The following is a 15,021-nucleotide window of genomic DNA, read 5'->3' on the forward strand; positions in this document are numbered from 1 at the left end:
CGGTGAACACACGGGTGTTCGACGAACCGAACCGAACTCGAACACTACGGGGGTGGCTCAACACTAGTTCTGACCATAATGTAGACCCTCATTCCCAAACTGTAACTCCTGTTGGTGGAGACAATGAGGAAGATGATGATGAGACTTAAATACCTGATTGGAGCGACAACTTTAGTTTTTTGTCAGGGCAGGAACAGGTTGGCTCTGAGGACGACGGGTGTGATAACGCACAGGGTGATGATGATGAGGTTGGAGATCCCACTTACTGTCAACCCACAGTCAGCCAAGAGATGAGGTCAGCAGAGGAGGTGGAGGAAGATGCTAGTGACTGTAGCGCCAGCGTCCCTGCCCTCTGCTAGGCAGGGACGCTGTTCCCCTCACCTCTCTGCTCCGTGCCCGACGTCCTCCTCCCGCTCTGCTGGCAGCGCGCGCTCCTTCCCGGCCACTGTGCTTAGGGTGCGCGCGCGCGCTCTCCCTCCCTTTTAAAGGGGCCGCGCGCGCCGTCCTAAGGAGTCCCCGGCCAATGGCCGGAGGACTTCACCATATATAAGGCACCTCCTCCAAAATGGAGGTGCCCGAGCAATGTTGTTGCACTGTTCACTACTCTGCTTCAGCCCTCAGGTCCCGTTGCCAGTTACCTGCCAGATACCTGCCAGATTCCTGTCAGCTTGCTGTCTTATTCCTGCCTGATATTCTGCTACCTGCCTGCTAGCCTGAGGTCCGACGGTCTGCCTTACAACTCCTGTCAGTCTGTCTAAGGACCAGCTTGCCCGCTCACCTGGGAGCGCACATCAGCTACCTGCCTGCTTGCCTGAAGTCCGACGGTCTGCCTTCCAACTCCTGTCAGTCTGTCTATGGACCAGCTTGCCCTCTCACCGGGGAGCGCACATCTGCTACCTGCCTGCTAGCCTACCTGGAGGCTCTAGCGTCACGTGCTGTGACCACCCGCCTGTCCAGAGACTTCTGCCCGCTCACCTGGGAGCGCTCATCTGCCGCCTGTCTGTTAGTCTTCCTGGAGGCTCCGCCGTCACATGCCGTGACCACCCGTTTATCCAGAGACTCTCGCCTGCTCACCTGGGAGCTCACGTCTACCATCAGCCGCCACAGGTCGTACCAACCCTTTACCCAGAGACTGCCCCGGTCACTTGCCGTGACCATCTGCCCGTTCATCCAGAGACTGCCCCAGTCACTTGCCGTGACCTCCTGCCCGTTCTTCCAGAGACTATCCCGGTCATCTGCTGTGACTGCCTGCCTGGTCGCCACCCGCTCCCTTACAAGGACCGCCCCCTTGTATAGTAGCTCAGAGGTTCCGCCTCCCAGACCCGTTACAGTGACGACGAGGTCAGGTTGCGCCTTCCTGGACAGAGACGTTGTACTGGAAGCACGTCAACAACTGTATCCTCAAACACAACTCTGCCTCTCACCACAAGTCGTGGTGGCTCTTCAGGTCGCATGGGTGCTAAGCCTTGCATAGCCTGGGCATTTTTTCAGATCGATAAAGATGACCCAACTCGTGTTATCTGTAACATTTGTCAGCAAAAGCTAAGTAGAGGCCAAAAAATACATAGTTTGAGTACTTCATGCATGAACCGGCACATGGACATGAAGCATAAGTTGCAGTGGGAAGCTCAGTGTGCTACAATGCGGCCTAGCCGGCCGGGCCAACCACCGTCTGCCATATCTTGTGCATCCGCGGCCTCTTCATCCTCTGTGACTGGGGGGACAGCAGTCACACCTGTTTTGGGGCGCAGACCTGCCACCTCTTTACCCGCAACAGCCAGCGTGATTGGCAGGTCATCGTTTTCTTTGGAGGTGGTAACACCAGCTGGTGTTGAGCGCTGTCCGACATCGATAGCACCACCTTTGGATCAAGGCAACCTAACATGTCCGCCTGCATCTTCCTCACAGACCGGCAGTTTGCCGGGGACACCCTTATCAACCCCGTCTAAGCACAATAGCCAGCCCTCGGTCCCTCAGATGTGGATAAGTAAAAGACCATTTCCTCCTAGCCATGAGAAAGCTAAGAGGTTGAATTTCACCATCTGCAAGCTCTTGGCTACAGAAATGCTGCCTTTCCGCCTGGTGGACACAGAGGATTTTCGAGACCTTATGTCCGTCGCAGTGCCCCAGTACCAGATGCCCAGTCGGCACTACTTCTCAAAGAAAGGTGTGCCTGCGCTCCACCAGCATGTCGCACACAACATCACCGCTTCTTTGAGAAACTCTGTGTGTGACAGGGTGCATTTCACCACAGACACTTGGACGAGTAGGCATGGACAGGGGCGTTACATGTCGCTGACTGGGCACTGGGTAACTATGGTGACAGCAGGACAAGGGGCTGCTGTCCAAGTCTTGCCATCCCCACGAGTTGTGCGTCAATCCTCTTTATGTCAAAGTTCCTCCACTGCTTCTGTCTCCTCAACCTCCTCTCGGTCTTCCACCTGCACCCAAAGCCTGTCTGGTCATGCCACAAGCTTTCTTACTGCGCAGAAGGGATCCTGCACACCTCCTTACTATGCTGGCAGTAGGGCTCAACGTCATCAGGCGGTTTTTACTTTGAAATGTCTGGGAAAAGTGAGTCACACAGCTGAGGAGTTGTGGTCAGCTCTGGAGAACCAATTTCATGAATGGTTGTCTCCACTGGACCTGAAACCAGGGAAGGCCGTGTGCAACAATGCTGCAAACCTGGGTGCGGCCCTTCGCCGGGGCAATGTCACACACGTGCCTTGTATGGCTCACGTGTTGAACCTGGTTGTCCAGCAATTTTTAGCCCACTATCCCAGACTAGATGGCCTTCTGCAGAGGGCACGGTCGCTGTGTGCTCACTTCCGCCGTTCGCATCCCGCAGCTCAGCGACTTACATCTCTACAGAAGTCGTTGGGCCTGCCACTTCACCGGCTAAAATGCGATGTGCCTACCCGGTGGAATTCAACTTTGCACATGTTGCAGCGACTGTGGCAGCACCGACAAGCCCTGGTGCAATACGTTCTGACGTATAGCCTGGGCCAACGAGATCCAGAGGTGGGGCAAATCACGCTGGAGGAGTGGTCTCAGATCAGGGACCTATGCACCCTTCTGCACAGTTTTGAAATGGCGACGAAGATGTTTAGTGCTGACGATGCCATTATCAGCATGACTATTCCGGTGATTTACATGCTGGAGCACATGTTAAACAGAATTCGGAGTCAGGTGGTGGCACAAGAGGAGGTGGAGGAAGTAGAGGAGGAGGAGTTGTATGCGGAAGGGCTAACATCTGCAAGGTCCAGACGGTCGGCAGCACCAAGGCGGCAGGCATGTGAGGGTGGGGAAGATGGTTTTACCAGGGCGTATGGTAGCAGCCAAACTAGTGAGGAAGGTGCAGGAGCCCAGGAAGAAGTGGAGGACGAACTGATGGAAGACTCATCAGATGAGGGAGACCTTGATCACATTTCTGTTGTGCGAGGTTGGGGGGAGAGGACAGAGGAAGGAAGCATGATTGTTACCTCGCCACCAACACAACAGGGACTTGGTGCTCCTGGATGCGCAACACACATGAGTGCCTTCATGCTGCACTACCTGCAATATGACCCTCGAATTGTGAGAATTAGAAATAATCCTGACTACTGGGTTGCCACACTGTTAGATCCCCGGTACAAAAGTAAATTTGCAGAAATTATTCCTGCCATAGAAAGGGATGCACGCATGCAGGAGTATCAGCAGAAACTGTTGCAGAATCTTACATGTGCTTTTCCACAAAACACCAGTGGTGCACGTAGTGAATCTCACAGTTCCAACTTGCCAACCGTGGGACCGTCAAGTGTTCAGCACTCAAACCGTAACAGAACCACAGTATCTGTTGGTAACATCAATTTTGCGGAATCATTTCACCACTTTTTTAGCCCATCCTTTGCAAGGCCACAGGAGACAAGAAGTCTGACACATAGTGAACGCCTAGAGACGATGGTACAGGAGTATCTCCAAGTAAACATTGAAGCCATGACTGTGTGACTGGACCCTTGCTCTTTTTGGGCTTCCAATCTGGATAAATGGCCGGAGCTAGCCACTTACGCCTTGGAGATCTTGTCATGCCCCGCAGCCAGCGTTCTGTCTGAACGTGTGTTCAGCGCTGCTGGTGGTGTGCTGACAGATAAGCGCACGCGGCTCTCCACTGATAATGTAGACAGACTCACGTTCATAAAGATGAACAAATCATGGATCCGAAACGACTTTTCTACCCCTGTGTCATCCTGGGGAGAGTAAAAGCTTGATGATTGGTTAAAATCACCCTACCAACCGTTTTAAGCTTTCAAATTACTAATCATGTTTATCTGTATCTTGACTGGAAAATAATTTGGGCTTTGTAGCAGTGTGCAGCACTGATCCTATTAGGTCATCTATACTAAGCTCCACCAGATTTAAAATTAATAATAATTTTTAGCTGCATCTAGCCCGGAAAATAATTTTGGGGCTCCGAGATGCGCAAGACACATAAGTGCCTTCTTGCTGCACTACCTGCAACATGACCCTCATATTGTCAGAATTCGAAGTAATCATGACTACTGGGTTGCCACACTCTTAGATCCCTCAAACTTTTCGATCAACCTTTTCATTTTAATAAAGACCAAAAAAATGGTAATTTTTGAAATTATAAGCATTAGCAGGTTATTAGAAACTGAAATCAAACAGTTTTCAACTCAAAACTTTATTCTAGGTGATGTGACATTTTCACATAGGACCCCTTGTTCGAAAGGAGCTTCTGAACTCTCTCGTCCATTGAATTTGTCAGGTTTTGGATGGTTTCTGCTTTAATTGTTTTGCATGAGGACTGAATACCCTCCCAGAGGTGTTGCTTAGATGTGAACTGCCTCCCGCCATCATAGACACTCCTTTTGATGATGCTCCAGAGGTTCTGAATGGGGTAGAGGTCAGGGGAGCATGGGGGTCACACCATAAGTTTGTCCCCTTTTATGCCCATATCAGGCAGAGATGCAGATGTTTTATGTGCAGCATGAGATGGTGCATTATCATGCAAAAAAATGATCTTGCTGTGAAATACACGGTTCTTCTTCTTGAACCATGGCAGGAAGTGCTGTTTGAGAAAATCCACATACATTATGGAGTTCATCTTTAGGGCCTTCAGGGATCCTAAAGGGGCCGACAATCTCTCACCCCATGATTCCAGCCCAAAACATTACTCCACCTCCTCCTTGTTGGCGCTGTAGCCGTGTTTGCGTGGGGTGTCCATCAACCAGCCATCCTCCACTCCATCCATCTGGACCATCGAGCGCTGCACGGCACTCATCCGTGAACAAAACAGTTTTGAAATCAGTCTTCATGTAATGTTTGGCCCACTGGAGCCGTTTCTGCTTGTGTGAAGTGGATAGAGGAGGTCGACAGGATGGCGTATGCACAGCTGCAAACCTCTGAAGGACCCTGCATCTTGTTGTTCGGGGGACGTTGGAGGCACCAGCAGCTTCAAAAACTTGTCTGCTGCTATGACAAGGCTTTTTTGCCGCTGCTCTTTTAACCTGACGTAATTGCCTGTAGGAAAGAGTCCTCAATTTGCCCTTATCAGCACGCACACGTGTGTACTGTGAATCAGCTACATACTTCTTGATTGCCAAGACACTTCATCCTGATCATCGCACAATGTTGATTGTAGTCATGCCTTGACCTAAACACTCCACAATTTGTTGCTTCTCAGCAGCCGACACATCCTTTTTCTTTCCCATTTTGGCAGAAAATGTAGGCTGCTTAATAATGTGAGACAGCCTTCTTAAGTAGTCTTGCCTTTCATTGGACACACCTGCCAAACTAATTAGCACAGGTGTCTGCAATTGCTTACAGTGATATAAAGAGCCCTGACACACATCACCATCAATGAGTTTAACTGACAAACAAACAAATTCTTCCCTTATCACTCCTAAACACTTTTTGCATAATAATTTGGAACACAGTGTACATGTGCTTTTCCACAAAACACCAGTGTTTCACGTAGTGAATCTTACAGTTCTAACTTGCCAACCGTGGTCTGTATGGAGTTGTTCAATAAAGGGCCCAAAATTAAGATAACATAGATGGGAGAGGTCTCTATGAATAGGAATTCCTAAGTATTTGATACCCTGTGAGGGCCAGGCAAAGGGAAAGTTGGACTGGATGGAATCCTATATGGATTTGGGGAGGGAGACATCAAGGGCCTCAGACTTCGCTGCATTGATTTTAAAATTTGACCATGTAACAAAGTGATCTATTTCAGCCATAACAGCATGGATGGATATATGTGATTGAGTGATATATACTAGGACATCATCAGCAAATAGAGAGCACTTGTACTCGGTGCCTCCCACCTCAATCCACCTAATATTGGGGTTATGGCGAATTGATGAGAGCAGGTGCTCCGTCACTAGGATGTATAAGAGAGGGGACAGAGGAGATCCCTGCCTTGTCCCATTGGTGATTGTGAAAGGTGATAAAAATGTTCTGATGCACCCCCTGGGCCTTGGGACACCCGGAGCCGGACCCTTTTTGGTGGATGCTGGTGGTTGTAGTCTTCGTGGCGGCGACCCAGCTCCATGGCTCAGGGTGGTCAAACCAGTGGCGGAACTATTTATGTGGTTTTGATGTTTAAATGTCCGACTACGCCACCCGTGGATTGCGGTCCGAGTGAACCGCCGCTGCAGGGCAGACCGCTGAGGCTGGTGTTGTGGGTGCAGCAGAGCGTAGCATAACTCCCCACGGGAGGAGTATAGCCTCAGGGCAGTGTATGCGGAGGATGGGGGTGATGGTGCAGGGCAGCAGCAGTAACGACACGGAGTCAGTGATGCAGTCCAGGGCCTTTACTCACAGTTCTTATTATCCAGACCACGTCTGCAGGTAACGGCTGCCCACGTCATACTGTGCTCACCAGGTGAGGGGCTCAGACAACTCTAAGATAACTTTGGAGCGCTTCACAGGACCCCCTTTGTGTGTACTTTGTCTGGCCTTTCTAACCAACCCCTCTGTCCGGCTGCCTCGGGCCTCCTCTTGGTAAACTTGGTGCCAGTTTCCCTGACCCTATGTGGTGCCTTCCTAGCGGGTGTAGCGAGGGGCTGCGCCACATAAAATGTCACAGCCTCCGGTTTCTAGCTGAGGGTCGTTTACTGCCTCCACTAGTTTCGGGGACCGGTCTCCCCCTTTGGCCTGACCCCTCCATGCAGGTGGATTCGGGCGTGCGGTGGCGACTCGCCCGTCCGCACCCCTGGGATCTCTTCATTCCTCGTTCCTGGGGCCTTCTCCGCTCCTCTTCCTTCCTTCTCCCTCTTCCAGGCCTGGGCCTCTGTTACTAGGCCCGCCTCCGGAGCAGAGCTCATGCAGAGCCCCTGCTCCCTGCCACTTCTGCTCAGACTTCTCTGCACTGAACTCAGATGGTGCCCACCTTTTATACTCCCTTCTCAATGCACCCAGGAACTGCTTTCTCCCTGCTCCTGCACTACAGGGTTCTCCTTCCTCAGTGTTCCCTCCCCCCACTCCAGCCAGGGACAGGGACTGTCGTGCCCATCTCAGAGGTATATTGGTCGCCCTGCCCCACGGCAATGTGGTGTAATGCATGCAGGTGTCGGGTCCTGATCCACACTCCATCCTTATCTGAGAGTGAGATATCACACCTCTGGGTGAGGTGCAATACCTCTGTAGCAACCGAGCCCTCAGGGTGCTACAGTTCCATTTATCTTCAGCCTAGGTGACGTATTGTGATACAGGGCCGTGATTTTGGCTATAAAAGGGTCCCCTAGACCCCTACCCCAAGCTTTTTAAGAGAATCATATATGGCGTGCCAGGAGACTCTATGGAATGCTTTCTCAGCATCCAACGAGAGTATCTAATTACAAATTTTTAACTGCATCTAGCCCAGGAAATACTTTGTGCCTAGTAGCAGTGTCTGCTAGTCAGCGGATTATCCTGGCTGTTAAGCAAGCTACACGACCTGTAGTTTGGACACTTAATTTTTTCAAAGGAAATGCTTCGGGACCACGGGATACTCAGTGAAGAGCATCAGGAGGCACCCCAAGGCATAGGGTCTGGGACTGGCAGTAGGATGCCTTGCGGTGGACAGCCGAGCTCGATCCTTATAAAAGCTTTTTAACTGCAGCAGCTTTAGTGGACGCTACTGGAGCTGGAATTACGCGGCTGTTGGCATGAGACTTGCCCTCCAATAGATCCTTGTAAATGGATTTAATGTGTATTCATTCAAATTAGAGAGACAATTTAAATTAAAAAGCTTAGAGCTGCCTCCACCACAGGGGGGCTCGCTCGACCCACCAGCGGACAGGCACCAGTATTGGGAGAGGGGGGCTGGCTGTCAGGGTTCACCGCGGCTCTGGCACAAACCCGGCGACACGGAGGTGGCACGGGCAGGAGCGGACTGAACGTGTCGGCTTCTCACTTTTTGGATTTTAGAAGGGCATGACATGCCAATATCTGTGTCTCCCCCTCCTTTTACTCCTCCACCTCTTTTCTTTTCGCATGACTATATGTACTTGTCACTTTTCCATGTGTTAGTTGTGTCTTCTGAGCAGTTTGTCAGCTTTTGGACACCTTTGTAGGTGTTTTCTATGTGTTTCTATGTGTTTTTGTTTGCCTGCCATTGGTTTTAACGGTGTTCGAAGGTGTTCGACGAACAGTTCGACGAACAGTTCGGCGAACACACGGGTGTTCGACGAACCGAACCGAACTCGAACACTACGGGGGTGGCTCAACACTAGCTCCTACCTATGCCCAGAAACCCACCCCTATCTGCTCCTACACCACTGGGTATTCCACCCCCTGCCCCACTCCAGACAGGGACAGATGCTGTCGTGCCTGCACTTCTGTCTAGTGGGAGCACCGTTGACCTGTCCCTCGGAAATGGGGTGTGTGTGGTGCATGCAGCTAAACGAGTCCTGGTCCATACTCCATCCTTACCCGGGAGTGGAATATCACACCTCTGGTTTGAGGGGCAATACCCCTGTAGCAGGCGAGCCCTCGGGGTGCTACAATCGCATGTAGCGATGCCCAAATATTTGAGCAGCCACGGTCATAAGAAGGCGACGGTGGGAAAGTGTCACAAGAGGTGGACGATGATGAGACACAATTGCCAGAAAGTCAGGAGGAGGACTAGGGTGCAGAAGTGAAAGACGAGGTGGTGGATCATATAGTAACTGACCCAACCTGGCAGGAGGACATGTAGAGCGAGGACAGCAGCACACAGGGGGAGGGAGGCAGAGCACCACAACAGGCAGGAAGAAGCAGTGTGGTGGCCGCAGACAGAAGGCGGGCAACCTTACCCCGTAACACCAACATGAAGGAAGTTGCCAGTACAACTGTTAGGTCTTCCCGAGTCTGGTTGTTTTTCAAAGACTCTGCCGATAACCCCAAAGAGGCCATTTGCACCTGCCAGGCCTGCATCAGCAGGGGAAGCAAAACTGCCAGCCTGACCACCACCAGCGTGATCAGGCACATGGCAGCAAAGCAACCGACTTTGTGGGCCAAACCCCAGGGTCCAAGAGCAGTGTCTGCAGGTGACACCATTGCTTCTTCCACTGTTTTGTGTGCAAACCAATCCCCTGTCCATAGTGCATGTGAAGAAGCCTCCTGCCCTGCACCTATCGTTGCACACTCTCAAGTATCAGCATCAGGAAGCACGTCCACATCCTTGTCCCAGCGCAGCATTCAGTTGTCCATACCCCTGTCCTCGGAACGCAAGTGCAAATATTCAGCCAATTCCCCACAGGCCACACTACTAAATTCCCATATTTCGCGATTGCTTGCACTCAGAATGTTGCCTTTTAGGCTCGTGGAGACCGAAGCTTTCCGCAACCTGATGGCGGAGGCTGTCCCTCGGTACTCGGTCCCCAGCCGCCACTATTTCTCCCGGTGTGCCATCCCCGCATTACACAAGCATGTGTCCCACAACATTAGCCGTGCCCTCAACAATGATGTTACTGGGAAAGCCCACCTAACCACGGACACGTGGACAAGTGCTTGTGGGCAGGGACGGTACATCTCGCTGACGGCACACTGGGTTAACACAGTGGAAGCCGGGACCCAGTCGGACCTTGGGATGGAACACATCCTCCCGACGCCGAGGATTGCGGGCCCTAGGTCAATCACGGTTGCCCCCACAGTCTACAGCTTCTACATCTCATCCTCCTAACCCATTTCCTCCTCTTCAGCCTCCATCTCCGAAATGGCCACATCAATCACAAGCTGGAAGCCCTCCAGCACTGCCTCAGCAAAGCGGCAACAGGCTGTGCTGAAGCTGATATTCTTAGGTGACAAACCGCACAATGCTGAAGAGATGTGGACAGCTCTGAAAGAGCAGGCAGATCTATGGCTGACTGTAGGTTCTGTGGCTGACACCGCTGAACCTACAGCCAGGCGTGTGACAATGGCCGGAACCTGGTGGCGGCTCTGAGGCGAGGCGAGCTCACACATGTACCATGCCTGGCCCATATGTTTAACCTCGTGGTTCAGCGGTTTCTCAAAACCTACCCGGAGCTGCCGGATTTGCTTGTTAAAGTACGCCACCTGTGTGCCCATTTTATAAAGTTAGCTATAGCTTCCGCCACCCTTTCCATACTTCCGCAGCATTTGCTGCTTCCTATTCACCGACTGGTGTGTGATGTCCCCACGCATTGGAACTCTACACTGGAGATGTTGGGAACGATTTGTGAGCAGAACAGGGCAGTTTTTGACTACCAGCATCAACAAGGACGTTTGTATTCAGTTCAGACTCCACACATAAGACCTCAGGAGTGGACATGGATGTCAGACATCTGTACCATCCTCCAAAACTTCGAGGACTCCACCAAGATGGTGAGCGGCGATGACGCCATAATTAGCGTCAACATCCCATTTCACTGTCTTCAGAAACGCTCTCTGCTCACAATCAAAGAGGATGCATTGCAGGCGGAGCATGATGAGATGGAGCAAAGAACCATCCAAAGTGATTACACACAGCCCAGCCTCATCTCATCCCAATGTGGATTGGGTGACAATGAGGGAGAGGAGGAGGAGGAAGAGGAAGAGGAGGAGGAAGAACATGAGCTAGTTTCATGCTCTATAGACGGTACTACCTGCACAACTGTCATACTGTCTGTACAGCATACATGGCCTGAGGACAGGGAGGAGGAGAAGGAGGAGAGCATGGTCAGTCGTCCTCTTGTTGAGGACACGGAAGTCTTGCCTGTTAGCAGTCTGGCACGCTTGGCTGAGTTTATTTTACGCTGCATTTCCCATGACCCTCGCGATCTCCAAATTTTAGGTGACATTCATTACTGGTTGGTGACACTTCTAGACCCACGCTACAAGGAGAATTTATATATCTCTTATTCCTGAGCCAGACAGGTCTACAAAAATGGGGCAGTACCAGAAGTCCCTTGTTGCGGAACTATTAAAAAAATTCCCATGTGAAAACGCTGGCGGAAGAGGTCACAGTTCATTGAACAACCAAGGAGTACAGACGAGAGAGACGCAACTCCAATCCAGCAGAGGCAAGGGATCACTGTCATAGTTCTGGGAGAGTTTTCTCAGCCCCTCCCATCGCACAGGCACCGAGGCGCAGGGTACTCTCACAAGGAGTGCAAAGTTTGGGAAAATGAGGGAGTACCTTGCCGACCGTACCAACATCCTCCGTGATTCCTTTGTGCCTTATAATTATTGGGTATCCAAGCTGGACACGTGGAATGAACTGGCTCTCTACGCCTTGGAGGTCCAGGCCTGCCCTGCCGCAAGCATTTTATCAGAGCTGGTTTTTAGTGCCGCTGGTGGAATTATAACTGATAAGCGCGTCCACCTGTCATCTGAAAATGCTGACAGGCTGACTCTTATAAAAATGAACAAGGGCTGGATTGGGCCAGACTTCTCATCACCACCGAATGATAGCAGCGTAACATAAACTCAAATCCAGTGTCTTTTTTTGGGAAGTGTATTCTCATGCACCTTTTCACACCCACACATGGGTATACGATTCCTGATTTTGGCTATTTACTCTTGTCCTCCTCCGTCTCCTCATCCTCATCCTCCACCACCACATCACCAGGGTGACCGTGGTCTGTGATGTAACACCCACATACACTACCGGTCAAAAGTTTGGGGTCATTTAGAAATGTCATTATTTTTTAAAGAAAAGCAAATTTTTTTTCAATGAAGCTAACATTAAATGAATCAGAAATGCACTCTATACATTGTTAATGTGGTAAATGACTATTCTAGCTGCAAACATCTTGTTTTTATTGCAATATCTACATAGGTGTATAGAGGCCCATTTCCAACAACCACCACTCCAGTGTTTTAATGGTACATTGTGTTTGCTAACTGTGTAAGAAGGCTAATGGATGTATAGAAAACCCTCGAAAACCCCTGCAGAAGTATGTTAGCCCATCTGAAAACGGTTTGGCTGATTTGATAAGCTATAAAATTGACCTTCCTTTGAGCTAGTTGAGAATCTGGAACATTGTATTTGTTTGTTCTATGAAACTCTCAAAATGGCCAGAAAAAGAGAACTTACATGTGAAACTCAGCAGTCTATTCTTGTTCATAGAAATGAAGGCTATTCCATGCGAGAAATTGCCCAGAAACTGAAGATTTCCTACAACGGTGTGGACTACGCCCTTCAGAGGAGAGCACACACAGGATCTAACCAGAGTAGAAAGAAATGAGGAAGGCCCCGCTGCACAACTGAGCAACAAGACAAGTACATTAGAGTCTCTAGTTTGAGAAATCGACGCCTCACAGCTCTTCAACTGGCAGCTTCATTAAATAGTACATGCAAAACACTAGTGTCAACGTCTACAGTGAAGAGGCAACTCTGGGATGCTGGCCTTCAGGGCAAAGTGGCAAAGAAAAAGCCATATCTGAGACTGGCTAATAAAAGGAAAAGATTTATATGGGCAAAAGAACACAGACATTGGACAGAGGAAGATTGGAAAAAAGTTTTATTGATAAACGAATCAAAGTTTGAGGTGTTTGGATCACACAGAAGAACATTTGTGACACGCAGAACAACTGAAAAGATACTGGAAGAGTGCCTGACCCCACCTGTCAAGCATGGTGCAGGTAATGTGATGCTCTGGGGTTGCTTTGGTGCTGGTAAAGTGGGAGATTTGTACAAGGTAAATGGGATTTTGAATAAGGAAGGCTATCACTCCATTTTGCAACGCCATGCCACACCTTGTGGACAGCGCTTGATTGGAGCCAATTTCATCCTACAACTGGACAAGGACCCAAAGCACACCTTCAATTTATGCATGAACTATTTAGGGAAGAAGCAGGCAGCTGGTATTCTATCTGTAATGGAGTGGCCAGCGCTGTCACCAGATCTCAACCCCATTGAGCTGTTGTGGGAGCTGCTTGACCGTATGGTACGCAAAATGTGCCCATCAAGCCAATCCAACTTGTGGGAGGGGCTTCAGGAAGCATGGGGTGAAATTTCTCAAGATTACCTCAGCAAATTATCAGCTAGAATGCCTAATGTCTGCAATGCTGTAATTGCTGCAAAGGGAGCATTCTTTGATGAAAGCAAAGTTTGAAGGAGAAAATTATTCTTTCTAATAAAAATCATTATTTTATTATTTTTAACCTTGTCAATGTTTGGACTATATTTTCTAATCATTTTGCAACTCATTTGATAAATAAAGGTATGAGTTTTCATGGAAAGCACAAAATTGTCTGGGTGACCCTCAAACTTTTGAACGGTAGTGTAATTTTTTTTAAAGGGTGTTTATGATGCCTGTAAAAAAATTTTTATACTGTATGTTCATGTATACCCCCAGGGGTAAATGTTTGTCAGCCCATACACTTAGTGCATGGGCATTACAAGTATAGGAGACCAGCTCCTTTCTAATGGGAACATTTTTTTATGAGGCCCTTCTCCATGTCTTTTCCAAGGTGCATTGGAGTGCCTATGTAGCACCCTGAGGATTCGGCTGCTACAGGGGTATTACACCTCAAGCCAGAGGTGTGGTATTCCACTCCCGGGTAAGGATGGAGTGTGGTACTGAGCTCAGTTAGCTGCATGCACTACATACATCCCATTTCCGGGGGACAGAACGACGGTACTCCCACCAGTTTATGTGCAGGTACGACTGCGTCTGTCCCTGGCTGGAGTGGGAGGGGGGTGGAACATCCCAGTAGTGTACGGGCAGATAGGGGGAGTAGTCTGGGTAAAGATAGGAGCTCATTGGGTGCTGGTCACCTGAGCTCACACATAGAGGGAGTATATAAGGTGGGCACCATCTTAGAACAGGGTTCAGTTCAGGCAGAGGAGAAGAGCAGAGAAGCTCAGCCAGAAGGGCTGACAGGGAGCTGTGGCTCCAGCTGGGCCCAGCTCCAGAGCAAGGCCTGCTGAGAGAGAGAGAGAGGAATCAGAAGGACCCAGAGAGGAAAGAAGAAAGAACCCCAAGACCCCAGAATACAGACAGAAGGGTGAAGGGTTGGCGGACAAGGGTACCAGATCCCAAGCTGGCAGAGGCCAAAGCACACCTTAGCCAGGAACCGGAGGTCGTGGTCAGGATCTGCCACGACCCTCACCAAATCCACTAGAAAGGCACACCAAGCATAGGGTCAGGGAACCCAGAAAAGGTGCAACCAACAAGAGACCCGAGGGAGCCGGACATAAGTGGATCCCTGGTGGGAACGGCCAGTAGAAAGGGAAAGTCAGAAAGGAGCTCAGGACCACGCTCCAGAATTGCCTGGGGGTTGGCCGAGTCCAGGACCTGGTGGACGCAGCACGTCTCGGGTGGTCACTCAAGGCCAGAGTGACCAAAAGAACATCAGTAAGTAAAAACCCTGAACTGCACCTCCCGTCTCAGAGTCTCCTTTCTACACCACAACAACCCCCATCATCCACACCTGCTGCCCTGAGGCCATACCCCTCCCGTTGGGGGTTATATCATCACTGCTGCACATACACCACCGGCCTCAGCGGACTGCTTTGCAGCGGCGGCTTCAAAGCCGCACTCAACGGGTGGCGTAGTCGACAATCAAAGTAACATCTACTGCCATAGACTGCCACGTAGTTTGACACCC

This window comes from Phyllobates terribilis, unplaced genomic scaffold, assembly GCF_046119375.1.
Source record: "Phyllobates terribilis strain yellow unplaced genomic scaffold, ASM4611937v1 Scaffold_4__5_contigs__length_816908805, whole genome shotgun sequence".
In the NCBI taxonomy this organism is placed as follows: domain Eukaryota; kingdom Metazoa; phylum Chordata; class Amphibia; order Anura; family Dendrobatidae; genus Phyllobates; species Phyllobates terribilis.